This window comes from Podarcis erhardii, assembly GCF_964252035.2.
Source record: "Podarcis erhardii genome assembly, chromosome: 8".
Taxonomy (NCBI): domain Eukaryota; kingdom Metazoa; phylum Chordata; class Lepidosauria; order Squamata; family Lacertidae; genus Podarcis; species Podarcis erhardii.
This window is the reverse complement of record NC_138499.1, coordinates 87,750,420-87,777,962: the sequence shown is the minus strand read 5'-3', so window position 1 is coordinate 87,777,962 and position 27,543 is coordinate 87,750,420. Positions and strand designations below refer to the sequence as shown.

The following is a 27,543-nucleotide window of genomic DNA, read 5'->3' as shown; positions in this document are numbered from 1 at the left end:
TAGGGGCAGAGAGCTGCGAGTGCGAGCGCGCCCCCCCCCCCAAGATGTTGCGCCCGGTGCGGCCGGCCCCCCCTGCACCCCCCCACGCTACGCCACTGCCCCAGGGTGCCGGGGTCGGGCTAGGCATGGAGCGATCTCAAGCCGGAGTCCCTTGCAGCCTCCTCGCGAGGAGGGGCGCGGGAGAGAGGGGCCCCGGAATACAGCGCTCCTCTTCCAGGGCATTGGGCCGCGGTCTGCGCCTTGGGCGCCGAAGAAGGTGTCTGGGCGTGCGGAGGAGGGGCGGGCGCGAGAGAAGTCCAGGCAGCCGGGAGAAGGAAGAGGGAGGACGACGCGCACTCTTCTTCTTCTTCTTCCTCTGCTTCTTGCAAGCCCCTGTTGCCATAGTGACGAGGTCTTCCCCGGGCTCCGGCGCCGATGCGCGAGTCGGCCGCCTGGAGGGGCGCGCAGGCTGAGCGCTGCCTGCTGGAGCCGCGGAGCAGGAGGCGACCCGGAAAGGAGGGGGCCAAACGCCGCTTCCCCCCCCCGAGAATTGACCCAAACAGGCGCCTCTTCGCCAGAGCCGCCGTCGGCGCGGCTGTTTCTCCCCGCCAGCGCACAGCCTTGTGATCTTGGCTGTTCCATGATAAATGCGCCCTTTCCGAAGGGCGACTTGTCTTATCTGCTCATGAACATTAAAGAATATCGGGGTTCGGGCAAGGGAAGCTGATGTGAGAGGGCGCTTTGAGAACTCCCACCTCTGCTCTGGCGGGGGGGGGGGGTATCACATGCATACAGTACATATAACCGGCTCCTGCGCCTTGAGCAGCCCCTCGGCAGGGCAGACATTCCGCAGAAGCATTTCCTCTCCATGCCAAGACGGGCTTTTCCTGCCGAATTTCTCCCCTTTCAGGTACAGGTTCCGTTAGAATGTGGCGCATTTTCCCATCCCACCCAAACAGGGAATTCAAACAGGGATCAAAGGTTTAATCTCTCTTTCTCTCTTTTTAAAAAAACAGACCAACACAGACCAGATCCAAAACGGTAACAGAAGAGCAGCTCTTTGTCCGTGAGAGCGCGGCTGGCTGGCTGGCAAGTCGGGGGCTGCAGCGCCCGGGGAGGGGGGTAGGAGAAGGCGCGCCCCTCCCTCGGGCAAGCGGGCGGGGAGGATGAGCATCTCTGAATGGATGCTCTGTGCCGGGAAAGGCGGGGGGGGGGACCCCTTTGTGTGGGCGGCAGGTTAGATCAAGCGCCACGTGCGCTGGGAGCCCCACATTTCCCCGATGGGATCACCCCGCAATCTGCCCCTCGTGACCATCCGCGGATGCAGCTGCCTGGTGTCTCCATGCAGACAAATGGTGGGCATTTCCGGAGCCAAACGCCCCACCCCCGCTGAAAAAAAGCTTTTGTTCCAGTTTCGGTCCTCGATTCTGTCTGCCTTCTTAATTGGGGCGAGGGGGGGGCATCCCATCCAGCAGAGTTGGCTCATCCCGGCTGACAGTGGCTCCTCCTTTGCCCCCGAACTGTTAGCCCAGTCGCTGAAGAAGGAGCCAAGAAGCGCGCGGTGCGCCTTTCTTCGTCCCCGCTCCCAGTCCACTGCCAATTCACAGGTTGTGGCTAAGTATAGTAACCACAAATGTACATCCTGGGTTGATCGGCATGGCTTTTGGGGAACGTTTTTTGAAGAGCCCTGTGCAGTCAATCACCCTTTGCATTCACTCATTTCTGTGGTCATTGGGAAGAATTCAGTGCATCACACTAGCCTGGTGCGCTGGAAGGAAGGGAAGATCAGTAGCTTCAGATTGTAGAAGCAGACAAAAAACGGAGTGATTCCTTCCTTTACTTTAGTGAAAAGGATTGGAGCTGATCTGCAATTACTGAAGGAGGGAGAGAGAGAGATTAGAGGAGAATGATTTGTTCCTCAAGGCCAAGGAAGTTAATCAGCTCCAGTTGCAGTGTAGGGGGGGGAGGGGCTGGGTCTTTCTCTGAAGCACCGGCTGGAAGAAGAGATGGGGGGAGGGGAAGTGGCCTTTTCCCCCAGTCCCTGAAGGGTTGCCCTCTGCCCCAGCCTTGGCTGGATGGAGTTAGCTGCTCTGAGTCAGGGCAAGGATCACAGGACAATTAATGAGCTCTGCTGCTGGCTGCTAATCAGAAACAGATCAAGGCCTCACACCTGACCCCAGCCAGGGAGAGAGCAGAGTGGAGCTCGGCCAGCACAAAGCTGCAAAAAGGAGTGTGTGCTCTTTCCTGGAGAGTATCCTGTAGCAGGAGGGAAGCAGTGGAAATCTGGCTCTGACTCAGGACAGTTGGCCAGGAAGGTTCTGTCTGTGACACATTGTCCTGCAAGTTGCTTCTTTTTTTTTTTTTTTTTTTTTTTTTTTTGCATTTTAAGATTTTTTATTAATTTCATTCTAAATACAATATATCCGAAATACAGAACTTTCCATTCATTTTTGACTTCCTTCGGCGAGTCCTGCAAGTTGCTTCTGCTCATAGGGATCCTGTGACAGATCCCGGATGGCCCAAATGGTGCCTCGTATTTAGCCATGTAACAATGAACCAAAGTCTACAAAGAGAGACACAGAAAAGGCAAACAGTGAAATAAGTTTTGTGAACAGGGTGAACTGCTCTATTGTCAAGAATATGTTTTGAGAGGAGCCTCTGTTGGAGAAATACCAGACAACAGCTTAACAAGCCAAAGTTTTCAAGTAGACTGAGGAAGAGCAGGAGGGAAGGGCTTAAAAAATTGTGAGTAGAGGATGGAAAATCTTAAATAGGCATGCCTGCTTCAAGCTCAGGATGAGTGGGACTAAGAGAAGCAAAGTGAATTGCATTTATATTGACTATTGACTTTAATTCATTTTTATTTACTTTTGACCTTATTTATCCATCCTGTTTTATTAATAGGGAAGAGAATGCACTCTTGTAATAAAAAGGTGAAAAACAAGAACAATCCCTGTTGTTATTTGTCAAGGGAAGGCTCTGTTACAGAGCAGCTCTCTTGAGAATAATGGCCTTCTCACCCCCCAGGAAATTCAAGACAGGTAATGCTGCTGGCCTCCCACATTCTAGGGAAAGGTATAGGCAGGACATCTGATCACTGACAACCTTCCTGGAAACCTTTCGGCTGAATCCTCTGTGTGTTTCCTGAGAAGTAACACACAGAATCAGATTTGTAGAGTTGGAAGGGATCCTAAGATGATGTCATTTTGATATGTGAGGCAGAAAATCCAAATTACATCTCTCATGGGGGTTAAAATATAATAAACTGAACAATTGGCCACCTTTAGTTTACTGACACACAAAAGTCTGGTGCCCCAGCTAAGGCCATGTCATTCTGCAGAAGGCTGGTCCTGGTGCTGTCTGCTCTTGAGAGAGATTCTTGAGAGAGGGAGCTTGGGTTATCTCTGGAGCACACTTTTCTTTCTCTTAGATTATTTATGGCTCTTCGAGCTGAAAAGAGAAACTAAATATGTGAACCCAAATTAAACTGATGGAATTTTACAAGCTTGTCAGATCTGCCCTCATTTAGCTGGCAAATGTTACTAGATTCTATAAATACATTAGATGAGTTAATAATAACAGCACGAACATCTACATAGTTTTTAAAAGAGCATCATTTTTTGATACAAGCTGTCCATTAATAAAATTACTAACACCAAAAGAGTGGCATTCTGGAATAACTTCTCTGGGTTAAAATAGTTATGCAACCCAAGGACATCTTAATTTTCTTCCTCATGCCCTTGCTGTTTGACTTGCATTAGCACCTGGTTTGCTCTCCCTCAGTCTATAAAAGTTCAGCCCTCATGTGGCTGCATTCCAAGATGGCACACATTCCTTGCAGTTCCTAACTGCTTGTCCTATTATGACAGACAGTCCTGGCCTGCATGAGAGAAAATTAGTCTGGAGAGAAAAGTCCCACTTACTTTAAGTGGAGCAAATGTTCAGATTTGCTTGCCTGTAGCTTTTGCTCCTCAAGTGGGGCTCTGTGCAGTCCCACTAAGGAAACCCATATGTGAATACCTGTTTTAATTATGAAATTACATTTTCTGCATTTCTGATATGACACCATGGCCCATACTGGGCATTTCTACCAGGCCTCCACCCCACCCCAAGCCATTTCCCGCCCCCTACTTTTGATTAACTTACCATCCAGTCTGAGGAGTTTCCCAAAGCTTGCAGAGTATTTTTTGGTTGGTCCAAATAAATATATTTTTCTGTTGATTTTTTTAAAAAAATCTATCATGTGACTGCAAATATATTTTTGAGTTGACCAATTTACTTAAAAACTTTTCTTCTTGCCTTTTTTATTGTGAAATTGTGGATTATTTCCCCAAAGTAAATTTCTCCTGCAAGTTCGCACTTGATAGACAAGACCATGAGGTTGCTTAATAGCACCTGCAGTTTTTGATGAAACATTTTCCCGCTTATTCCACAGTCACTGGCACTGTGCAAAATAAAATAAAATAAACCATATGCATGTTTCACTGAAAATTAGTTGCACTTTTTTCTAAATATCATTCATATGATATAAAAACAGTATTGTGTTCCATAGTTTTCCCAAAATAATAGCTCATACAATTTCCCAAAAGTAGACTTGACATTGTCCTGTTATCTTTTCAAGTACAGTATTTCAGAATTTTTTTCCAGAAATATTTGCAGGAGATTGCAAAGTAGACATTTAGAAGCTTCTTCTAGCTCCTCAAGCCTCATTTTGGGGATGTAAACTACCCCGCAAGTCAATTTTTACAGCTCTCCAAGATCCCATCAATTTGGCAGCAGCAGGAGCAAAAAGCGGGGGGGGGGGGGGGGAGAGACACGTTAAGATAAACACAGCCTTGTTGGGGTATGGAACTAAGTGCCAATCTCACCTGGTCATTAGTCTGACCATTCGAGGAGCTGAGTGGGGGCAATAATAACCCACATCAGCTGGTGAGGAGGGAGCCTGTGTGCTTCAGCCTACCTGCGGGTGTTTGTCTATGCGTAAGGGAGAGTGGGGCGGCCCCCACAGAGAATGGACCAAGGGTGAGTGCAGCCCTCGGTTAGCTGCCCCATCTCCAGTGGCATAGCGTTGTATCTGGTGAAGTCATGCACAGAAGTGAATCAGTGGACTTGGCAAACTTAAGTCCAGTGATTTCAATGGGCCTGCTCTGAGTATGACTTAGTCAGTGACAAACAATGTATTTTAGGACTTGGTGGAATGCAAAACAAATATTGTTATTTGAATCATTAACACTTGCGAGAGGCGTGAGCCCTAACTGTGTGTTCGGAGTACCATGTGCAGGCACTCACGGGAGGGAGTGCAGAGCTGAAGTGCAAGGTGGAAAGTGTGAAATGAGATTGTTTTAAAAATTATTTGCACAAACATGGTTCCCAAATCAAAACTTAATTGTGCTTTGACTGAATTTCACAAAAATAAATAAAAGGTAAAATATATATTGAATACAGAATAAAGGGGAAAATAAAAAAGAGGTGAAGAAGCCGTAAAGAGATAGACAGAAGTCAATTAATGTACGATGGATATGGATAAGTTTAGATGAGATATAGAATATGAATGTAAATTAAGAAGAAATGAAGATGTATTTTTGTGGGTGTGTTTGAGTTTTATGTGTATTTGTAATTGTGTATTTGTAATTTTTTTTAAATGCAATAAAAATTATTTTTAAAAAGAAAGTGTGAAATGAGGAACCTCCTCCCTGCATGATCTAGAACCCTCCAAATAAACCATGGTCTTGCATGAAACAAATTATGATCCACAGCAGATGATACAGCACTAAGCTAAGCTCTCCATTTCTCCAGTGGGCTGGGAGGGGGGAGCAAAGTGGCCCAGCTCAGCGTTTTCATGGTAAACTAATCAACTACGGTTTACTGTGACATGCAAACTGGACCACCATAATGCCACTGTGTTTTTCAAGTAGGTTTTTAGCTAAAAACAAACTTGCTCTTGAACTGTAAATCAGTGTGGGACAAACAAATACAGCATGTGGAACACAACCTTCAGCCATGTGTGATGGTTCGCTGGGAAGGAAGACCGGGGGGGGGGGGGGGCTTGGTACTGGAACCAAGGTGTCTTAGGAGTGTGCTCTTATCTTCATTTGTGAAAGGTTGGCTGGCTGCTGGAGTGGTCTCATAATCCAGACAAATTACTGTCCTTGAATCTTAGTTTTAGGAGTTTTCAGCATTATAATTGGCTTGAACAATATCATTTTAAAACAGTACCTTATAAAGAAGCAGATTTAACTCACAAACACACACCAAACTCATTCTATACCACCAGGCTTTGGGATATTGCTGATCTGGCAACTCTGCTGATACACCTCAGGGAATGGTTTGAATCTCGGGACTCCTGTTACTACAGACAGGAGAAAAATTGCTTTGGGGGCTACTTCCAAAACTTTTTAAAAAAGAATATTATGTTTATATGACTGCTTGAGTGTAAGAGAGAGATCCAGAGAGGACTTGATGTGTTTTTGCCAAAGCACATTGGCTGCTCCAACAGTTGGTTTAAACTTACAGAAATATGAGAATCCAAATGCTTCATAAAAACAGCACAAGGATGTCTACAGGGTTTCAGGCCTTTGTTTAATTTGGTTTTGGAATGTATTTCTATTCCCGTAGCATGTGTTGGTCTCCAAACATTTGGTTTTGTTTAGTAAGTACAAAGCTGTAAGATTTTTTCCCCTACCAGAAGAATGGATCTTTCTCTGAGATCTTAGCAATTTGTGGGGGGACAAGACTCCTTGAAGATTCAGACTTCCATGGCCACATAGGTATGCAATCTGGTTTGTGCAAACTCACATTCCGTAATTACCTCCTTCTTTTTCTTGTTTTAATTACTGGGGGAGGGGGATTTACATAAACAGCCAATGAGCCCCTCTTAATTTTAGGAAAGGTGGGGGAACTTGTTTGGTCCTCCTTGTGCATAATTAAGATATATCCTTGCATTTTTGTGTGGTGTGCAGGAATGAGAGTGAGAGATTTCTAACTGGCCTGTCTCCTTTATCTGCTATGAAAAAACCAAACTTGATTTTGTTCAGTGTTTTGCCATCACTTTTTCCCCATGCTATGACCAGCTTCTTTCCCTGTATGACAGGACTGGTCAAGGAGGAGGCAGTGTGGCTGAATTCTGGCTTTCTGTTCTCGGATTCTAGCAACTGTCCAAAAAGCTGTTTGGCAACTCTATTCACTTAAATATCTCTTTGCAAAACTTCTGTAGCACACAGGAGTGCTGGGAAAGAGAATGAATGCCATCCTAGAAATGCCCCCATGTCAAAGAACCAGCTCCAACCTTTCAGGTCATTTAAGAATTCCAAAGTCTCCTCAAAGACACTGCACAGTGAAACATATGGAGCTCAGCTCAGGGTCTATGCAAGAGGATGTTTCCTGCTTAGCGAATCCGTTCAGATTAACTACAGAAGAGGAGATCCTTCTCAATCCACACACCTGTTTCCCTAATATCCTGTAATGAATGATAAGTGCTTTGCACCCATCTCAGGCCTGATCGGACATCATTGCTCCTCCTGAAACATGAGACATAAAAATGTTTTTTAGTTATGCCCTCCCTTGGCCCTGAGGAACTCTGCTTGTTCAACTTCAACTTCTATGTCCTTTGCGCATAAAACGATGCTGCACTTTACTGCAGGCTGCTGAAACTAACTGAGGAACTGAGTATGAGGTTAGCTAGAAATCACTTGTTTGTTTTTTTAATCTTTGTGCTGCTTTCTTTTTCTCCTACTTTTATTTAATTAAAAGCTGAAAATAGAAACCTGAAGTTGACAGTTTGCTCGCAGGACTAGGCTTAACCTTGTGTTAGGCTCCTCATATCTGCCTGATTAGATGAAGGCAGTTTGCTAAGATCTGTCCCTTCTCCCAAGAAAATATTCCATGTTTGGGTTCCCACTTGCCCAGACTGAGGGTATCTAACTTTTAATATGGATGGTGGAAACTCTTAGTTACTTAAGAAAACAATGCTCAGACTGTTCTACCGCAAGGTGGAAGCTCTTGTTTCTTTTGTTACAGCTCCCAATTTATTTTTCTCTCTGAGGAAGTAGCAGCATAATAGTATGCAAAGGCAGGCAGTGGTATTTCCCTGATTCAGCAAATCTCTTTTTTGCTTTTTCAAGAGACAACCCGCCTGTAGCTTGCCTGACTACTTGCTTGAAAAAATCCAGCACTCTCTTAGCAACCTCTCCCCACACACACTGCCCCCCCCCCCTCGGCAGCCTGCAAGTGTATGACTGTTCAAGAGCAAAGCTGTGTTTTGGAACTATTCACAAATGCCAGCATAGCAACTCCTTGGCTCCAATGAGTAGAGACCTCTCCACGCTCAGCCCAAGTGCAGCAACTGCAACCAGTTGGGTAGGGGAGCAATGGAAAGAGGGGAGCAATAAAAGCAGAGAGGGATGGAGGAGGAGAAATGGCTTGTCGGTGAACTCTATGGCCAACTATGGTGAGAAAGCAGCTAGAAGCTCTGGGGGCTTATCCAGTCTTCTGAATAGTACCGACTCGTGGCCTTCCTGTTGAGGGATATGCTCACAATACGCCTTGGGGGTAGGAACGTTCCTTCCCACCCCCCCATTCTGGCTACTTTAAAAGTGACTAAGTCTCTACTAGGTGCCATGCAGGCTTCTGGTTGCAACCCAGGACTGCTGAATGAATTCAGTGGTTGCTTCTCTATTCCTGAAAATACAAATCCTTAGGTAAACACACAAGTTCCTTGGTAGACAGAAAAAAAGGGAAACAGGCTTATTTCAATACATGAGGGCGTGTCTTGTTGTCTGGGCAGCCCAGGACTGCCCAGGTTTGCACCCCGGGGAGATCACTTTGGTGGTGCTAATGCAGCAAGAATAATGTGGGGTGCAGCAGTTATGAATTCCCGGTTTCTGCAGCCACAGCAGGCGCTGCGATCCTCCAGCGGTTTGACTTGGCCCCCGAAGGCATTTTCTCTCAAATCAGAGGGGTGCCAAGAACAACAACAACCAAGTCACAGCTGTTATTAAAGAACCTCTGAGGCTGCACTAGGATTTTGAATATGGCTCACAATATGTGCATTACAATTTGCCTTTACACTTTATTACACTTTGCTGTTAGAACTGATATAGAATCATAGAGCTGGAAGGGACCACAAGAGTCATCTAGTCCAACCCCCTGCAGTGAAAAAATGTGAATATCCCTGCGACATTCGCAGGGAAACCAAAATACTTGTTTACAAAGCTATTGTACTACCAACCTTACTGTATGCTTGTGAAGCATGGACCACTTGCAAACACCATCTCCTACTCCTCAAACAATTTCATCAATGGTGTCTCCGAAAAATTTTACACATCACTTGGGAAGACAGGCGAACTAATTCCAGTGTAGTGGAAGAAGCAAAGACCACCAGTGTTGAAGCAATGATTCTTCAACATCAACTTTGTTGAACTGGTCATGTTGTGCGGATGTCTGATTATCGTCTTCCAAAGCAACTACTCTATTCCGAACTTTAAAATGGGAAGCGTAATGCTGGTGGTCAACAAAAGAGGTTTAAAGACTGTCTCAAGGCAAATTTTTAAAATGTAGTATACACTGACAACTGGGAAACACTGGCCTACGAGCGCTCCAGTTGGAGAACAGCCTTTACCAAACGTTACAGATAGGTAGCCATGTTGGTCTGCCATAGTCAAAACAAAAAATTCCTTCCAGTAGCACCTTAAAGACCAACTAAGTTAGTTCTAGGTATGAGCTTTCGTGTGCATGCACATTTCTTCAGATACACACCAAAGGTGTTATGGGCTTTGAAGACTTCAGATATTTACCAAAGGTGTTATGGGCTTTGAAGACACTCGAATTCAGGACGCAAGGGAGAAACATGCTAAGATGAAGGCACGCTTGGCAAATGATCACACTGTGATCAACTCCCACCAGGAAACCAATGTCCCTGCTGTGGAGGGATGTGTGGATCTAGAATTGGCCTCCACAGTCACTTAGGGACTTACTGTTAAAACCGTGTTTATGGAAGACAATCTTACTCAACTACAAGGTATCGCCAAAGAAGAAGAAAGAAGAAGAGTGAAGAAATATTTTTGCCCAATGTAGGGCAAGAACCCCCCACAACCCTGAGATTAGAGTCTCGTGCTCTACTGACTGAGCTATCCTGTAGGCTCTTACTTGCCTGTTTAAATTATATATCCTCTTACCACATGTAGGTGTGAATTTGATTTTGTATTATTGATTGCAGAGACAATTTCCTTTTCTGCTTGCTTGTTTTTTAACCCAAGGGAGATAGCAACAGTTGCTGGCTGCTGATCACAGTGCAATCCTATATACAACTGCCTGAATATAAGCATTGTATTACTGAGTTTGATGGGGAAACTGCCAGAGAAGGAACATGCCTAATGCAAGATGGAGACATGATTTTCCTAATCTTGAGCTGGAAGGTAAAATTAGGCCAGGGAGTCATGTATATATTTCAGTACTCCTTTTTGTATTTTTCTTTATTTTCTTTGACAAGATGAAATCATAGGATTCTATGACATTTATAGGGACAAAGGTCTGGCAGCTATTTTGGAAACTTGGAAAGGCAGAGAATAAACTGAGCCGTGATGGACCTCTCAAAAGTATGAGCAAAATTTGCTAGATGTGAAAGATTGCATTAGACTGGCGAGATAACAAGGAAGTAAAACAATGAAATGATAAAATAGGGCAGTAAAACAATAAAATAAAACAACAAAAGGACAATAAAACTATAAAATGGTGAGAGCAGCTGCCTCACCCTGCCTCACAGATCGGTGGCCATCTTGAATTGAGAAAGATTGCTGCCAAACAATAATTTTAAAACATTTTTTTCTTTACAGAAGGGAATTTTACTTCAAGATAGATGTTTTTATCAATGTAAAACAGGCATAGGCAAACTTGGCCCTCCAGATGTTTTTGGCCTACAACTCCCATCATCCCTAGATAACAGGACCAGTGGTCAGGGATGATGGGAGTTGTAGTCCCAAAACATCTGGAGGGCCGAGTTTGCCTATGCCTAATGTAAAACATTTAAGAACACGTTTGAGGCTCGACATTTAACATTATATATTCTGAACTTATATGGGTTACTGTAGAAATCTGCAGAAGAAAGCTTTATAAGACTAAGTGTCAACATGTATATAAATTGTTAACATGAGAACTGCAACATCTCATTAATAATAACCTTCATTCCCCTTGAATTAACTAACCAAGGCAATTTCCTTGAATTCTGAAAGGATCTAGTTTAACAAAAGGAAAAACTGGAGCTATATTACGGGTGTGCAAAAAAAAAAAAAAAAAGGTTAGCAAACAAACAAGAACTGCAAGCTTGTTTTCTCCTGCTCTGGAGGGTAGGAATCAATGGATTCATGTTTGAAGAAAAGAAATTCTGACTAAACATCATGAAGAACAGACTCCCTCTGAAGGTGGTGGACTCTCCTTCCTTGGAGATTTTAAAGCAGAGGTTGGATGTCCATCTGTCGTGGATTCTTAAACTGTAATTCCTGCATTTCAGTGGGTTGGACTAGATGACCCTTGGTGTACCTTCCTGGCCTTGCTCAGAGTTCAAGGTCACCCCCCAGCCAGGCCAGGCCAAAGCCGCTCAAAGGGGAGGGGGGTGCTCTGGGAAGAATTCTGAAAGTCAGGTGGGCGGGGGGGGGGCTGAATGTGGCCCCCTGGCCTGAGGTTCCCTGCTCCTGGGTTAGATCACCCAGACAAAATTAGTTGGACTTAAGCCCCAATTTGTTGTGAAAAGTTAGTCACGGCCAATTTATTCTTTCCCATTGATTTCTCCAGGACTCTGATCCAACCTGTGGCCTGTAACCTTGCCATGATGGGAAGTTGTGGAAGTCATGGGAAAGCAGTTCTTATGCCACCAGCTTAAAGCTGTGAGGGAAGGATAAAACGTAAGATCAAAGAATCCATCTCAACTCGGGTGAGGCTTGGAAAATCTGACTGATGTCAAACTTCACCACTATTTCCGCTACCTCCAGATGATCACAAACTCTATTCTGAAGTTGAGGAACGGAAGAGTTCAGGAAAGGGCATTGCAGCAAAGAGAGCCACTGTGGACATGGAGACCAGGTAGCGTTCTGTTCTAGAAACAGATCGGCTCTGTGTAGGGAAACAGCCCTGTACCAGGTAGACTGGGGCGGGGCAGGGGGACAGTTCCCAGTTCAAGTGCCAGTTTGTGTGTGTGTGTGTGCGTTTTACATTTACAGGGTCACCTGGCAGAATGCACTTTCTCCTTCCATGGACACGGAAGAAAGGTTTGTGCTAAGCAGGGGCTAATGGCATGTTGTGTAGCTGCAAAGTGATGAGATCCACTCAGCAGCAGCCTTTTGAATTAGAGGGTGAGCCACAGCATGTAGTAAAGAAGAAAAAAAATACATGCTGCTTCCCAAACCATGAAAGAGTGTCCACAGCAGTTACAACCACTGAGAATAAATGCAGTGGCATATAGAGAAGAGTGTACCACTGGGCTAACTATCTGTCTGAAATGGGACTAGTGTTTAGAGAAACTGACAGTGGTTATTTCATTTTTTTTTTAAAAAAAAACCCTACCAGTGATGGGAATTAGGCCTCTGTAGACCTTGCATCTTCCCATCTGGAAGCCTTGCTCTTAAATCCCACAATCCTAGGTGGGTTGTGACTAGTACTCAGTGTTTGTGGAAATACACTCTGCATATGACCAGAGGACCTCTCTTCCTCATAAGTCCCAGAGCTAAGGGCTCACATTTTCTTTTCCGCTGGCTAATTGTAGAGATATACTGGGAGCCTTAGCACGGCAGGTTGCCAAGGAATTGGGTGGTTCTATGTGAGCTGCAGAGCTCTTTCAATGGAAGGTTGCAATCCAAGCTGTGTGGCTCACCTTTAATGCAAGCTGTGTTATGGTTGGCCTTTTCTCTTTAATGAAGAAGCTGGAGCAGTTTCAGGCTTGCCACAGAAACAAAAGCCTTTAAGAAAACATATCTGGAAAGGGAGGCCAGAAACACTGAGAGGAAGCTGGAAAAAGAGTGGAAGGCATTTCTTGTTGGACACAGAAATGAGTCACCTGGGAAAAGCAGGAGAAGCCCCAGGAGAAGCCCAAGAGCTTGGCTCACCTGTCTGTCATGCAATTAAGGGCCAGCGGATACGAAAGCGAGCACTGCAGGAACCCCATGGGCCCTTTGACCACTGCAAAAAGTGTGTTCTTGGGAGAGGGTCAACCCTTTCCCTGCCAGTTACTTATCCCTCATGTCTGTGAGATAAACGCAAGTCTCAAGGAGCACGAGCATAAGCAGGGTTTAGCTGGAGGGAGCGCCCTGCTCTGTTTTTAAGTACAGTGGTACCTCGGGTTAAGTACTTAATTGGTTCCGGAGGTCCGTACTTAACCTGAAACTGTTCTTAACCTGAAGCACCACTTTAGCTAATGGGGCCTCCTCCTGCTGCTGTGCCGCTGAAGCACAATTTCTGTTCTCATCCTAAAGCAAAGTTCTTAACCCGAGGTACTATTTCTGGGTTAGCGGAGTCTGTAACCTGAAGCGTATGTAATCCGAGGTACCACTGTACTGTAATAAGAAGTCCGTGCATCTGAGCATAGCAGGAGTGCCTTGCCTTGAGCATTGTTGTATAATCGCAACCTAGCTTTCACTACCTGGCCCTGCAGTGGGTTTTGGGGGGCAGGCAGAGAGCGAAATGTCCAACATCCCTCAAACCCCCACACATCTCCGTTTAGAAGTTAAGGACGGCTCCCCGCGCCCCGCCCGGAGCAGCAGCAGCTCCATTGCCTTCGACTTAAAGGGAGAAGCGCGTGCCCGGGAAGGACCCGAGGAAGCCCCACCGCGGAGCCATCTTCCTGCCTTGCGCAATAAAGGCGCTCTCCGCCGCTGGAATTGCTTGCACGGCTGGCTGCCGGCGCCATGGATTTGCAGAAAGCCCGGGACTTCCCAGCATCGCTGTGCGCGCGCGCGCGCGCGTGCCCCTGGGCGAGGGAGAGCTGGGTCACTGGGTGTGTTTGCAACATTATTCAGTCGCCATCTAGGGGAACCAGTTCTCCTTACGATGCGGCAGGCAGGCATCCTACCTTGCGTGCGCGCACAGGCGCGCCGCCTCCCGGCCCTGGCAGCCGCTGCGCGTCGCCGCCTGCTTTGCTCGCTCCTTGCTCAGCCGGTTACGGCGCGCAGAGCCCCCTGGTGGCGGAGAAGACGGCGGCAGCAGCAGCCAGCCAGGAAAGCGGGGCTGGATTTGGGGAGAGCAGCCGGGGCGAAAGGACTTCCGCCACGTGCGCGTGCGCGCAGGGTTTGTGAATGGCCCCAAGCAGCGAGAAAGGAAACATCTGCTCCGTGAGTCATTGACAGCTGCAATTCTCCCAATTACAATGAAGGCAAAACAAGCCTTTCTTGTTTTGCAAGAAAGATGCTCAGTTATTCATTCCGAATATCCCAACCATTTGATTTGATGCTCACCTGTAATAGCTGAGATACAAATCTGTTATAATTAAGCCAAAACACTAGAAATATTCGCCTGCACGATATCCAGTGTTAACTGTTCTTTTTGCTTTTCTTTCTTGTTTGAATCTGTTCACAAACTGAGAAGATGCATATTGATCACTAACAATGAATCACATGCCTGAGATATCATTGTAAATTGGATTATGGCTTTCCTTGTGTGTGAATGACATAAGACCGTTATGGTCTACTTATTTGTATTTACAAATCATCTCCAGGACGCAAGGGAGAAACGTGCTAAGAGGAAGGCACGTTTGGCAAATCCACACCGTGATCAACTCCCACCCAGAAACCAATGTCCCCACTGTGGAAGGACAGATGGTTCCAGAACTTTTTTTTTTTTTTAAAATAATTTTTATTAATTTTCATAAAACCAAAAAACACACAAATAAACAACACATGACTTCCCCACACCTCCCCTTCACTGCACCCCTGTTTCAGAAATTTTTAGCAATCCTTCATTCCTTTTCAATATTTCGTTTCCCTCAAAATTTTTCTTAACTTAAATATTTACAGCTATAGTTCTTTATTTCTTAACCCTTAACATTTTATCAGTCCGAAATTTTGCAACAGTTCTTAAGATATAGTTTAAATTTTTTCCAGTCTTCTTCCACCGTCTCTCTCCTCTGATCACGGATTCTGCCGGTCATCTCTGCCAGTCCCATAAATTCAGTCACCTTCGTCTGCCATTCTTCCAGAGTAGGTAATTCTTGCATCTTCCAATACTTTGCCAGGAGAATTCTTGCTGCTGTGGTTGCGTACATAAAAAAGGTCTTATCTTTCTTTGGTACCAATTGGCCGACCATGCCCAAGAGAAAAGCCTCCGGTTTCTTTACAAATGTCCACTTAAGGACTTTCTTAATTTCATTATAGATCATTTCCCAGTAGGCTTTAACCTTTGGGCAGGTCCACCAAAGATGATAGAAAGTTCCTTCGCATTCGTTACATTTCCAGCATTTATTATTGGGCAAATGATATATCTTTGCAAGCTTGACTGGAGTCATGTACCACCTATAGATCATTTTCATTATGTTTTCTTTTAAGGCACTACATGCCGTAAATTTGCCAATGAAGGCAAAACAAGCCTTTCTTGTTTTGCAAGAAAGATGCTCAGTTATTCATTCCGAATATCCCAACCATTTGATTTGATGCTCACCTGTAATAGCTGAGATACAAATCTGTTATAATTAAGCCAAAACACTAGAAATATTCGCCTGCACGATATCCAGTGTTAACTGTTCTTTTTGCTTTTCTTTCTTGTTTGAATCTGTTCACAAACTGAGAAGATGCATATTGATCACTAACAATGAATCACATGCCTGAGATATCATTGTAAATTGGATTATGGCTTTCCTTGTGTGTGAATGACATAAGACCGTTATGGTCTACTTATTTGTATTTACAAATCATCTCCAGGACGCAAGGGAGAAACGTGCTAAGAGGAAGGCACGTTTGGCAAATCCACACCGTGATCAACTCCCACCCAGAAACCAATGTCCCCACTGTGGAAGGACAGATGGTTCCAGAACTGGCCTCCACAGTCATTTACAGAATCATTCTTAAAACCATGTTTATGGAAGACAATCTTACTCGGCTACAAGTAAGATTTGCTGCAACTATATTCCTTTTACAGCTTCCAGTAAAGTGTTATATATTGAAAACATAACAAAACTATCCATTCTGAAGAAACAGGGGCTGCTATGAAACAGTAGACATTGTCACTCTGGCTTCTGATACGGGCATTCTAGGGGCAAGGCCAAGGAAGAGCCAAGCACCAGAAATTATAAGAGGAAGCCAGGTTTATTGTGAACAAGGACGCGGGTGGCGCTGTGGTCTAAACCACACTGAGCCTCTTGGGCTTGCCAATCAGAAGGTCAGGGTAAGCTCTCATTGCTCTGTCTCAGCTCCTGCCAACCTAGCAGTTCAAAAGCACTCCAGTGCAAGTAGATAAATAGGTACCACTGCGGCGGGAAGGTAAACAGCGTTTCTGTGCACTCTAGTTTCCGTCACGGTATCCCGTTGCGCCAGAAGTGGTTTAGTTCTGCTGGCCACATGACCCAGAAAGCTGTCTGTGGATAAACGCCGGCTCCCTTGGCCTGAAAGTGAGATGAGAGCCACACCCCATAGTCACCTTTGACTGGACTTAATCATCCAGGGTCCTTTACCTTCTTTTCTCTTTTTACCTTTATTGTGAACAGGAGTTGGTCTTCTTGGCAGCTAAAATGGAACTTTCATAGTTTTTATCAATGATGTAAATTGATTTTCTCACATATAACAAATCATATAAGCAATCAACATGAAAACAAAGCCAAGTATTTGAAGGATAATTTTGAAGAGATAATAACAAATACATTTCCACCTAGAATTCACTGGTTATGAGGGGAGAATGCTTTTGCTATCTGGTCCTAACTTGCAGGTGGTTGTCTGGCTCCTGCGGAAACAGGAGGCTGATGTCCTTTGGAAAATAGTTCACCATTGCTTTTTTGCTGCTACAACCCACCAAGCACTCCTCCTGCAAGGCACAGATAAAATGAATAGAATTGCTCTTTTGGTTGAGAAATATCCAGATTTTTATGAATAAATTTATATTCAGAAGTGGGCAGTTTGGCCACTGCAGTCTGGCAATAGTCACAGTGTGTTCCATAAAGGATGTTACATGAACTGTGGTTACCAACATATGTGTCAGGGGCTCAGGAGCAGAGGCACAGGGAAGAGGGGAAATGGAGAGCGAAGGGGAAGAATCCGAGGGGAGCGTAGGAGAAGAGGACAGTGGTCCGAGGGATTCCATGAGCCTCTCCAGCGAATCGGAAGATTCACAGAAGGGGGCACCAGTGGCCAGGGGCAGGGGGTTCCCAGGGGGAACGCCCCAGGAGCAAGGGGGCAGCAGGGACTCCCAGAGCAGTAGTTGGAAATCAGGACCGGCTTCCCCACCAGAGCAGAGTGGGGGGGAAGAGTCCCAAGCATCGGGGCCAGTGCATTCCCCACCAGGGAGAGAAGACGAGGCAGAGCTGACCACGCCTCCGTCGGAGAGTCGGGCGACGGAGGGGAGGTCAGATCCGGCTAGTGTCCCGGAAGAGGGAAGCAGTGACAGAAGTAGTGTAACGGTTAGGAGAAAGGTCACTGGGTTGGCGCGAGAGGCAAGTTCAAATGTACAGGAGCGCGGGACAGCAGAGAATGAGGATTGGGAACCGGGTCCTAAAGCCCGACGGAGGCAGGGGGAGGAGCTAAGCGACTCAGCGTCGGAAGAGTCCAGAAAGGGCAATGCCCCAGCGGGCAGGAGGACCCAGAGGAGGAGAGAGCAGCGGAAAAGGTGGAGCAGGGCTAGGATCTTAAACTGGTGTCAGAGGGGAGGAGACTCAGACGGGACTTCGCCGATCTAGGGGTTAAGACGTAGGGCTGCACGCTGTGGCTTTGAAATGGAAACTGAACTTCAATAAAGACTTTTATACATTACCACAGCCTAGCGTTGGTCCTCTGTGAGCTGGGACCTAGAGGCAGCTCTGACAGTAAGTCCCGTCTCCCTAAAACCTCGCAACGTGAGTGGACGCAGCAAGGGGCGAAGATTGTTGCTTCGCGAGCTCACGAAAGCAGGACAAGATGACTACCGAAGAGCAAATGGCAGTCCTGCAAAACGCAGTGACACAACTTAACACGGAAATACTAGCATCCAGGAAGAGAGAAGATGAAGCAGCCGCCGCCTGCAGAGATCTGCAAACCAGGTTGGAAATGTTGACTAAACAGGGGCTACCGGGAACCAGACCAGAGGGGATTGGGCTGGGAAAGAGAGGAGGCAGCCTTGTGTCTCATTTCAATGGGAGTCTGCAGGAGTATCCCAACTTCAGAGCAGACGTGGTTTTTGCGCTAAAGTTGCTGGAGAAGGACTTTAGAGATGAGCGGGAGAAAGTAGGCTTCATACTAACTCATCTCCATGGAGAAGCTAAAGCGTGGTTGCGCAATCTATGGAGAGATAATGACCCAGCCCTCCAAAATGCGGACGCCTTCATTAAGGCGATGGATGCTTGTTTTTTATCAGCGGTAGATGTAGATGTCGCCAGAAAGGAGATACATGGATTAAAACAAGGCAGAGCCACTGTAAGGCAATATCACTCCCGCTTTTTTGCATTGGTCAACGCGCTGAAATGGGAAAAAGATTCAGCTGCCGTCAGAGACCTGTTCTGGGAGGGGTTGAACGGGGCTGTGAAAGACGAAATTGCAAGGGGGGAGAGACCCCAGAGCACTCAAGAAGTTGTCCAGAAAGCGCTGACGATTGGGGTGCGTCTGGAAGAACGTCCTTGGAGCAAAGAAGAAGGGCGTTGGGGACGCACGCCAGCGAGAGCACCTCCTTTCTTTCCCAGGGACACAGCGCGTGCTCAATCCACGCCTCCACTGGGAGGGGGAGAGGAGCCGATGGAGATAGGTGGTGCAAAGGCTCAGTCAGCAACCAGAGCCCTAACACCGGGAGCAGTCAAAGCGAAGCCTCCTAGAGGGAACAGGAAATGTTACATCTGCGACAGTGCTCAGCACATGGCAAAAGAGTGCCCCCAGAGGATCCACAAGCACACTGCAGCCTCAGCAACAGTAAGAGAGGAAGTTCAGCAGGGAGAACCACTGCAGGGAAACAACAGAGTCTGGCTGGAAGCAGAACCACTGGGGCCCAGCCAGACGAGTCAGTGAAGCAGTCCCCAGGAATTTTACAGCCCACGGACCCCCTCCCACCCAAACCAGTGGTACAGCTCACCGCAACACTCCAGCTTCCCAATGGGCTCTCCATGGAAGTCCCTATCACCATCGACTCTGGCAGCAATGCAGACTTTATAGGAGTGGATTTTCTCAAGCAACATAACGTGGCGCTCCTTCCAGCCACGATGCCCCTGAACGTAGTCACGGTAGACGGCAGGGAGCTACTGGGAGGACAAGTGGTGGAGCAAACACCGCCAATGGTGATGCAAATTGGAAATCACCACGAAGTCATCAGCTTCAACGTCACCCACCTGTCGGACACGCCCATAGTACTGGGCATGAGTTGGCTGGACAGGCACAGCCCGGCATTAGCATGGTACCAGCGTCAGTTGACCTTCAGCTCCTCCTACTGCGCAGAACACTGCATCCTCGCTAACCAGGAAGATGAGGGGCACGAGGATGGACCACAGCTGCACTTACGCATGTTGCAAGCAGTACCCAACAAGTACAAAGAGTTTTTGGAGGTCTTCTGCGAGAAGGAAGCGGACAAGCTGCCCCCCCACAGGCCCTACGACTGCAAGATTGACCTCCTGCCGGGGGCGACGCTGCCGATGGGGAAACTGTATTCCATGTCTGAGGATGAACTGCAGGAACTCAGGGAGTTCATAGATCACAACTTGAAGCGAGGATTCATCCGAGAATCCAAAGCGGTGGGGGGCAGTCCTGTTTTCTTCGTGAAGAAAAAAGACACGCCCCAAAAGAGGCTTGTAGTTGATTATAGAATTTTGAATTCGAGAACCAAGCCCACGGCGTTCCCCATGCCCAAGATTGACGACCTGCTCACGACGGTGAGGAAGGGACTCATCTTCACCAAGTTGGATCTACGAGGGGCGTACAATCTTATACGCATGCGGGAGGGCGACGAGTGGAAGACGGCCATGTTTACACCCCTGGGCACCTATGAATATAGAGTTATGCCGTTTGGCTTACAAAATGGCTCCCACTGTTTTCAAGCCTTTATGCACCACGTCTTAGCGGGACTCCTCTACAAGAAGTGCGTCTGCTTCCTGGACGACATCCTGATCTTTTTGGAATCTCAGGAGGCTCACGAGAGGGACGTCAAGGAGGTCCTGCAAAGACTACGGGAGCACAGACTTTACGCCAAACTGGAGAAGTGCCAGTTAGACACGACGGAGGTGGATTTCCTGGGCTACAAGCTGTCCGACAAGGGACTGGCCATGGACAGCGCCAAGGTCCGCTCGGTGTTGGACTGGAAGAGCCCTCGCAATCGGAAGGAGGTCCAGAAATTCGTCGGCTTTGCCAACTTCTATCGCAAGTTTATCAAGGGATTCGCCATGCAAACGGCAGCCATCACGGACACCCTCAGCTCCAAGAAGAAGAAGTTCATCTGGACCGAGCAGGCAGAGCGGTCCTTTCAGACGCTCAAGCGTCTCTTCGCGTCCGAAGAGCAGCTGCTGCACGTAAACCCCAGCAAACCCATGAGGGTGGAGACGGACGCCTCAGACAGAGCCGTGGGGGCAGTCCTCTTGCAGCGAGACCCGCAAGGGGACTGGAGGCCGTGTGCTTTCTACTCCAGGAAACTCAGCAAGTCGGAGCAGAACTACACCATCTGGGACAGGGAGTTGCTGGCAGTCCATGCAGCCTTCAAGGCGTGGAGGCACTTCCTCATCGGAGCCAAACACACAGTGCAGGTCCACACGGACCATAAGAACCTGGAACACTGGCGTACGGCGCGGTTCCTGAACCAGAGACACATCCGCTGGGCGGAGTTCTTTGCGGATTTCGACTTCAGGATAGAATACATCCCGGGAGACAACAACATCATGGCGGATGCACTGTCCAGGAAGCCGCAGTATCTCGAGGCAGAGGCACCGGCGGCGGCCAAGCACATTTTCGCACCGAAAGCATGGGCATGCGCCTCAGCCACGGTGGACCTGGACGCGGTACGTCGCGCGCTGCAGACAGACTCCTTCGCACGCTCCAAGATGGAGGATGTGCGGAACGGAACAGCGAAGGACGACGAGTTCCAGATACGCGACGGACTGCTCATCCACAAAGGGGCCCTCTACGACCTCCGCGCGAAGGTACTGCAGCAGTTACACGACGCGCCCAGCGCTGGGCACTTCGGCAAAGAGAAGACGGTGGAATTAGTAGCCAGAGACTTTTGGTGGCCCAAGATGAGGGGGGAAGTCGCGGATTACGTCACTAGGTGCGACACATGCCAAAGGGCCAAGCCAGTGCACAGGCCGCCGGCGGGACTGCTGGAACCGCTACAGACACCGCTCGAACCGTGGGAGAGGGTGGCCCTGGACTTTGTCACGGATCTGCCCAGCTCGAGGGGCAAAACAGCAGTACTCGTGGTAGTGGACATGTTCACCAAGATGGCCCACTTCATTCCATGCGCGAAGGTGGCTACAGCGGAACAGACCGCCAAGCTGTTCATAGACCACGTGTTCAAGGTGCATGGTCTACCACGGTCTATCCTGTCCGACCAGGGGCGCCAGTTCATCTCGAACTTCTGGCAGAAGTTGATGGGCATCCTGAACGTCAAGATCAACCTAGCGTCGGCAAGACACCCGCAGACCAACGGACAAGCGGAGAGGGTCAACGCCATCATGCATCAGTACCTGAGATGCTACGCAAATCAGCAGCCTGCGACATGGGTGGACTACCTACCGCTGGCCAAGTTCGCCTACAACAACACGAAGCACGTGTCCACGGGGGTGACACCGTTCTTTGCCAACAATGGGCGGCATCCCAGAACCTTCCCGGGATTAGAGAGAGTGGGGGAGGGGGAGCCACAGGCAGCAGAGGCCTTTGCGACGGAATTACAGGAGGTCCACGAGCAACTCCGAAGGCAGTTAGAACTAGCAAAGCACGCATACAAGATGCAGGAAGACAGACACAGAAGGGTTGGGGAAGACATACAGGTGGGAGACTGGGTCTGGTTGGCAGCCCAGGCAGTACCGGCCAGATCGTTAGCCAAGAAGAAGCTAGGACACAAGCAACTAGGGCCTTACCAGGTCGAGGCACAGATCAATCCAGTGGCCTTCCGGTTGACACTCCCGGAGGGATCCCGAATGCACCCGGTCTTTCATAGATCAGTGCTCAGGCCCTACAAGGCACCTCACAGGTTTCAGGCGCCAGGGACAGCACCAGACCCGCTCAGGGAAGCGCCCACGAAGGGGGGGTCACCGAAGGGGGAGCCACTCAACGAGGTCACAGAGATTTTAGATTCGAGATGGGGGGAGGAAGGGATTGAATATCTCCTCGCCAGGGAAGACACCCCAGCCAGCGCCAACAGGTGGGTACCGGACTATGCAGTGGAGGAGCAATGGCTCAAGGACGAATTCCATGCACTTTTCCCGCACAGACCCATGCCGGCAGATTATTTCGACGAATATCTTTTCACACCCACACTCTCAGCCAGCACGTTCCAGGGGTTCTCTTCAGCTGAGGACACGGCGCCGGAGACCAGCTCCCCAGAGGGATCCCTCTCAGGGTTTGGCACTGGTGGATCTTATTGGTGGGAAGATCAACCTGAGGTGGGGTGGCGCAGAGAAATGCCGAGAGGGATCTTGCACGCAGCGTCACCCCAGACGACAGAGGGAGAGGGGGTCATGGGCGAGTTGGGGGAAGATCCAGGGTTCGAACACACATCCCAAGAAATGGAAGCAGACGAGATCAACGTCGACGAGACCACGGAGGACTGCCCGGATTTATCCGGCTGGCTGCACACCACGGGGGACAAACTGTATCCGGAACTCACCCCCACAACACTGGAGCACCCAGAACCCACAGCAGAAGAGGGGGAGGGGGGAAGGGGGGGCTTCGAGGGGGGGATGGATGTCAGGGGCTCAGGAGCAGAGGCACAGGGAAGAGGGGAAATGGAGAGCGAAGGGGAAGAATCCGAGGGGAGCGTAGGAGAAGAGGACAGTGGGCCGAGGGATTCCATGAGCCTCTCCAGCGAATCGGAAGATTCACAGAAGGGGGCGCCAGTGGCCAGGGGCAGGGGGTTCCCAGGGGGAACGCCCCAGGAGCAAGGGGGCAGCAGGGACTCCCAGAGCAGTAGTTGGAAATCAGGACCAGCTTCCCCACCAGAGCAGAGTGGGGGGGGGAAGAGTCCCAAGCATCGGGGCCAGTGCATTCCCCACCAGGGAGAGAAGACGAGGCAGAGCTGACCACGCCTCCGTCGGAGAGTTGGGCGACGGAGGGGAGGTCAGATCCGGCTAGTGTCCCGGAAGAGGGAAGCAGTGACAGAAGTAGTGTAACGGTTAGGAGAAAGGTCACTGGGTTGGCGCGAGAGGCAAGTTCAAATGTACAGGAGCGCGGGACAGCAGAGAATGAGGATTGGGAACCGGGTCCTAAAGCCCGACGGAGGCAGGGGGAGGAGCTAAGCGACTCAGCGTCGGAAGAGTCCAGAAAGGGCAATGCCCCAGCGGGCAGGAGGACCCAGAGGAGGAGAGAGCAGCGGAAAAGGTGGAGCAGGGCTAGGATCTTAAACTGGTGTCAGAGGGGAGGAGACTCAGACGGGACTTCGCCGATCTAGGGGTTAAGACGTAGGGCTGCACGCTCTGGCTTTGAAATGGAAACTGAACTTCAATAAAGACTTTTATACATTACCACAGCCTAGCGTTGGTCCTCTGTGAGCTGGGACCTAGAGGCAGCTCTGACAATATGTATCTCTGTGGTCAGCATATTCTGGTTCAGGAACATTCACTGTTGGCAGAAGGCACTACAGTCATACCTCGGGTTACAGACGCTTCAGGTTGTGTTTCTTCGGGTTGTGGACCGCCGAAACCCGGAAGTACCGGAACAGGTTACTTCTGGGTTTCGGCGGTTGCGCATGTGTAGAAGCGCCAAATCACAACACACGCAGACGCGCCGCTGCAGGTTGCGGACGCTGCGGGTTGTGAACGTGCATCCCGCATGGATCACATTTGCATCCATAGCTGTCAACTTTTCCCTTTTCTTGCGAGGAATCCTATTTGGAATAAGGGAATTTCCCTTTAAAAAAGGGAAACATTGACAGCTATGTTCACATCCCGAGCGTCCACCGTAGTGGGAAGGCTGGATCCATGAGTGGCCCAGGCTCATCAAGAGGGAGCGAACTAGAACCTAACACTTACAAAGCTTCCATCTTTCTAGTATTTAAGCTCAGCTGATTTTTAAAAAAACGTTCTTATTTCACCTTTCTCCTTTATTTTAGAGGATACAGAGAGTAACACAAGAACAAAGCGCCTCACCTCGCCTCCCTTCCCTTCTCAGACTACACAGTTCAAGCAATTACATCTCACCACAGCTGTCCCGCAGAGTTTGTCCATTGTTACTCAGGTACAAAGTAAAACTACACCAAGTTTCAGTAAAGTCATCATCTACTTGATATAATAAACAACAACAACAATTTATTCTTTTTAGAAGAAGCAGTTACACTTAAAAGCTTTTGAAACCCTCCTTTTAAGGTATGATTAGATAAAATGCACTGCCTGCTGGAGTGAGCTAACTCTCCTTGCTCCCGACTTAGCTTCAGAGTACCTGTAAGGGGTTCCGGTCCTTCATACGCATCATGTAAATGAACTAGACCTGTCTCTACCATCTTTGGAAATTTTGAGATATGCCCAGATTAATAATAAATGGGGATATTTTAAATGAATCAGAGGGGGCATTGTGGGACAAAACAGTGCCCCATGGCAAATCCATAGCATAAAAGTCATGTGCCCAAAAACCATTCTCCCAGTTCTACTCTCCAGACATATCCTGAACAGGTGGGAGCACAGTGTTGGCAATACCTATTGCACAGAGTCAGTCCAGAGAGACACCATGGTCAATGGCCTCAAAAGACACTGCAATATTGACCATGCTTGCCCTCCCACTGCCTTCTCATTAGGGTGACCAGGGCTGATTTGGTCCTGAAGCCCAGAACTGAAATGGATTCAGATAATCAGCCTCATCCAGGAATGTCTGCAGTTGTTCTGACACAACTCTCTAAATCCCGCTTTCCCAAAAGTGGGTACAGTCATACTTTGGGTTACAGATGCTTCGGGTTGTGTGGTTGCGGGGTTGCACACTGCGCCGAACCCGGAAGTACCGGAACGGGTTACTTCCGGGTTTTGGTTTTGCGCATGCGCAGAAGTGTCAAACGGTGACCCGCATGTGCGCAGACATGGCACTGTGGGTTGCGGACGCTGTGGGTTGTGAACATGCTTCCCGTATGGATCACATTCGAAACCCGAGCTTCCACTGTATTTGCAACCAGGTGATAGCTGTTATAATCTGTTAGGCCCTGGACCAGCTTTTCCCAGGAGTGGCTACACCACTGCCTCCTTTAGGGTTGCGGACGCCACCTCCTCATGCCATGAAATGCTCACCACACCCTGCATGCACCCGGCCAACACTTCCCCAGGGGAGAAACAGCCCGCTTCACTGCCTGAGGCAAAATGGTAAGGCACCCCCCTCTACTTCTCCTCCACTGAAGGCTTGCTTGCCTGGGTCACACAGCTACAGCTTCCAGGTTCCAGCGAAAACTCACAGAAAGCAGGAGTGAGAAGTGGTGACAAGATCGTGCATGAGTTCTGTGGGATGTGAAACACAAGAGCAGTCAAGTACAACATCCCTAGAGTGGACATAAAAGGGGATGTCTGGACCAGCCAGTTGGAACTTCCTGTTTCTCCTAGGCTGGGACAGACTTCCTCTGTATGTGACTAGAGGTGGGCGTGACCTCACCTGCCCAGGTAACAAAAGAGCAGGACTGGTCAGCCATCTCTCTCTGACCACATTTGTTGAAGAAGCAGCATCTGCTTAGCCTAAGATGCCCTCTTGGCTTCCAGCCAAGAGAGGACAAAGGAGCTGTCTCCTTATGAGATAGTTTCCAGATGTATATTACTTTTCTAAGCTAAGTCTGCCTTCTGGGGTGCAATTGTGAACAGAATATGTGAGTAAACTCTTTTAATACTTTTATAGAAGACTGTGTCGTGTCTTGTCTTTTTATGAGGGACTAAATGGGGAATTACCAACGAAACGTATTTTAGAGGCTTTCGCGAGCCTGAGCAAACGCATCCGCTGTGCAAGTTTAGAAAGGGGAATGTTACTCTGCTAAATTGTAGAACTTGTTAACACAAGTTGGAAAGGATATAATCAAACAATATATCCTCTCCTGCATCCCTGAACATTCCCACAAGTTCTGCAAGCCCTTGCCAAAGGTCACCGCTAGTTCTCTGACAGTGGCAGGGGGCAGGTGCCCACGGGGTCCCACAGCCCAAGGCAGCTGCCTCTGGCCCCACAGCCTCCTGGAGATCATTAGGCATCATGGGCCACAGAGGTGGATTTACACAAGTGCAACCAGTTCGGTCATACTGGGTGCAGTGCCTCGGGGTCGCGGCAACTGTTATTTGGAATGGAGTGTGAGAGGTGGGGGAGGTGGCAATTTGGCATTGCACAAGGCCCCACACTGAGATGTGAGAACCCAAGGTCTGCCATGGGGGGGAGGGGGAATCCAGACTGTGCCGTTGCACCCATGCCATGGGGTGAAGCAGTTACCTCAGGCAGTAGGCACCAGCAAGGTGCTCCCCTTGCAGCAGTCCTGCCTGCCCAACTGCCTCCACCACCAGCAGAGGAGCCAGGTGAAGTCAGTGCCTGAAATCCCTGCAGAATGTGTCCGTCCTCAGCTGGGCAATGGAAGGAGACAGAGAACCAGGGAGTCTCTTGTTTCTGCAGGATTGGGCAGCATGGGGAGGGAGATATTGAAGGGGAAACATAAGGGGTGTGTGTGTGTGTGTGTGTGTGTGTGTGTGAGAGAGAGAGAGAGAGAGAGAGAGAGAGAGAGAGAGAGAGAGATAACATTGGTCATTTTCTCCAGCTCCTGTGTTGGCCCCCTCCACCTCTGCCAAGAGGAATAAGCCATTCTGATTTCTGCTGGTTCTCTTCCATTCATTAAAGGACCTTTTTGTTCTGGAGTCCATTTTTTATTTATCTGAAAACAGCTGGTCTCCATGCAGAACTTTGCTCGTTCTGTGGGGAAAGTGGGTCACGCTGTGCCTATGACTCTTGGGTGCCCCCTGCTGGTGCCTTTCCACGTATGCAGAGAAGTCCCAGACCCATTGTGCTCTTGGTGAGGATGTCTGCTCCTGTCAGCCTCCTCACTCTCCCTCCATCTTTTATAATCCTGCAGCAAGCAGAGGCTTCTGTTGCTCGAGGAGGGCAAGAAAAGATGAATAATTCAGAGACAATTCTGCAGCGCCAGCCAGGAAAGGGGGCTGCCTGCCATTCCACAATGAGATTCGCTCTCCTTCCCCCTCAATTCCGGCATCTGATACACAGAGCAGGTCACAGGCCTGGCTTGTGTAAAGGAACCAAAAACATCCCGCCGGAAAAGAAGAGCTGGCTCTTG

At 48.6% G+C, this 27,543-nt stretch overlaps 1 long non-coding RNA gene across 1 annotated transcript; it reads left to right on the top strand.

Moving 5' to 3' along the window:
* Window positions 1-768: 768 nt before the first annotated feature.
* On the top strand, window positions 769-17,017 carry LOC309347967. The gene is made up of 3 exons (XR_014159088.1): window positions 769-1,064; window positions 11,764-11,902; window positions 16,873-17,017. It is a non-coding gene; the product is annotated as an uncharacterized lncRNA (long non-coding RNA).
* The last annotated feature ends 10,526 nt before the right edge of the window (window positions 17,018-27,543 follow it).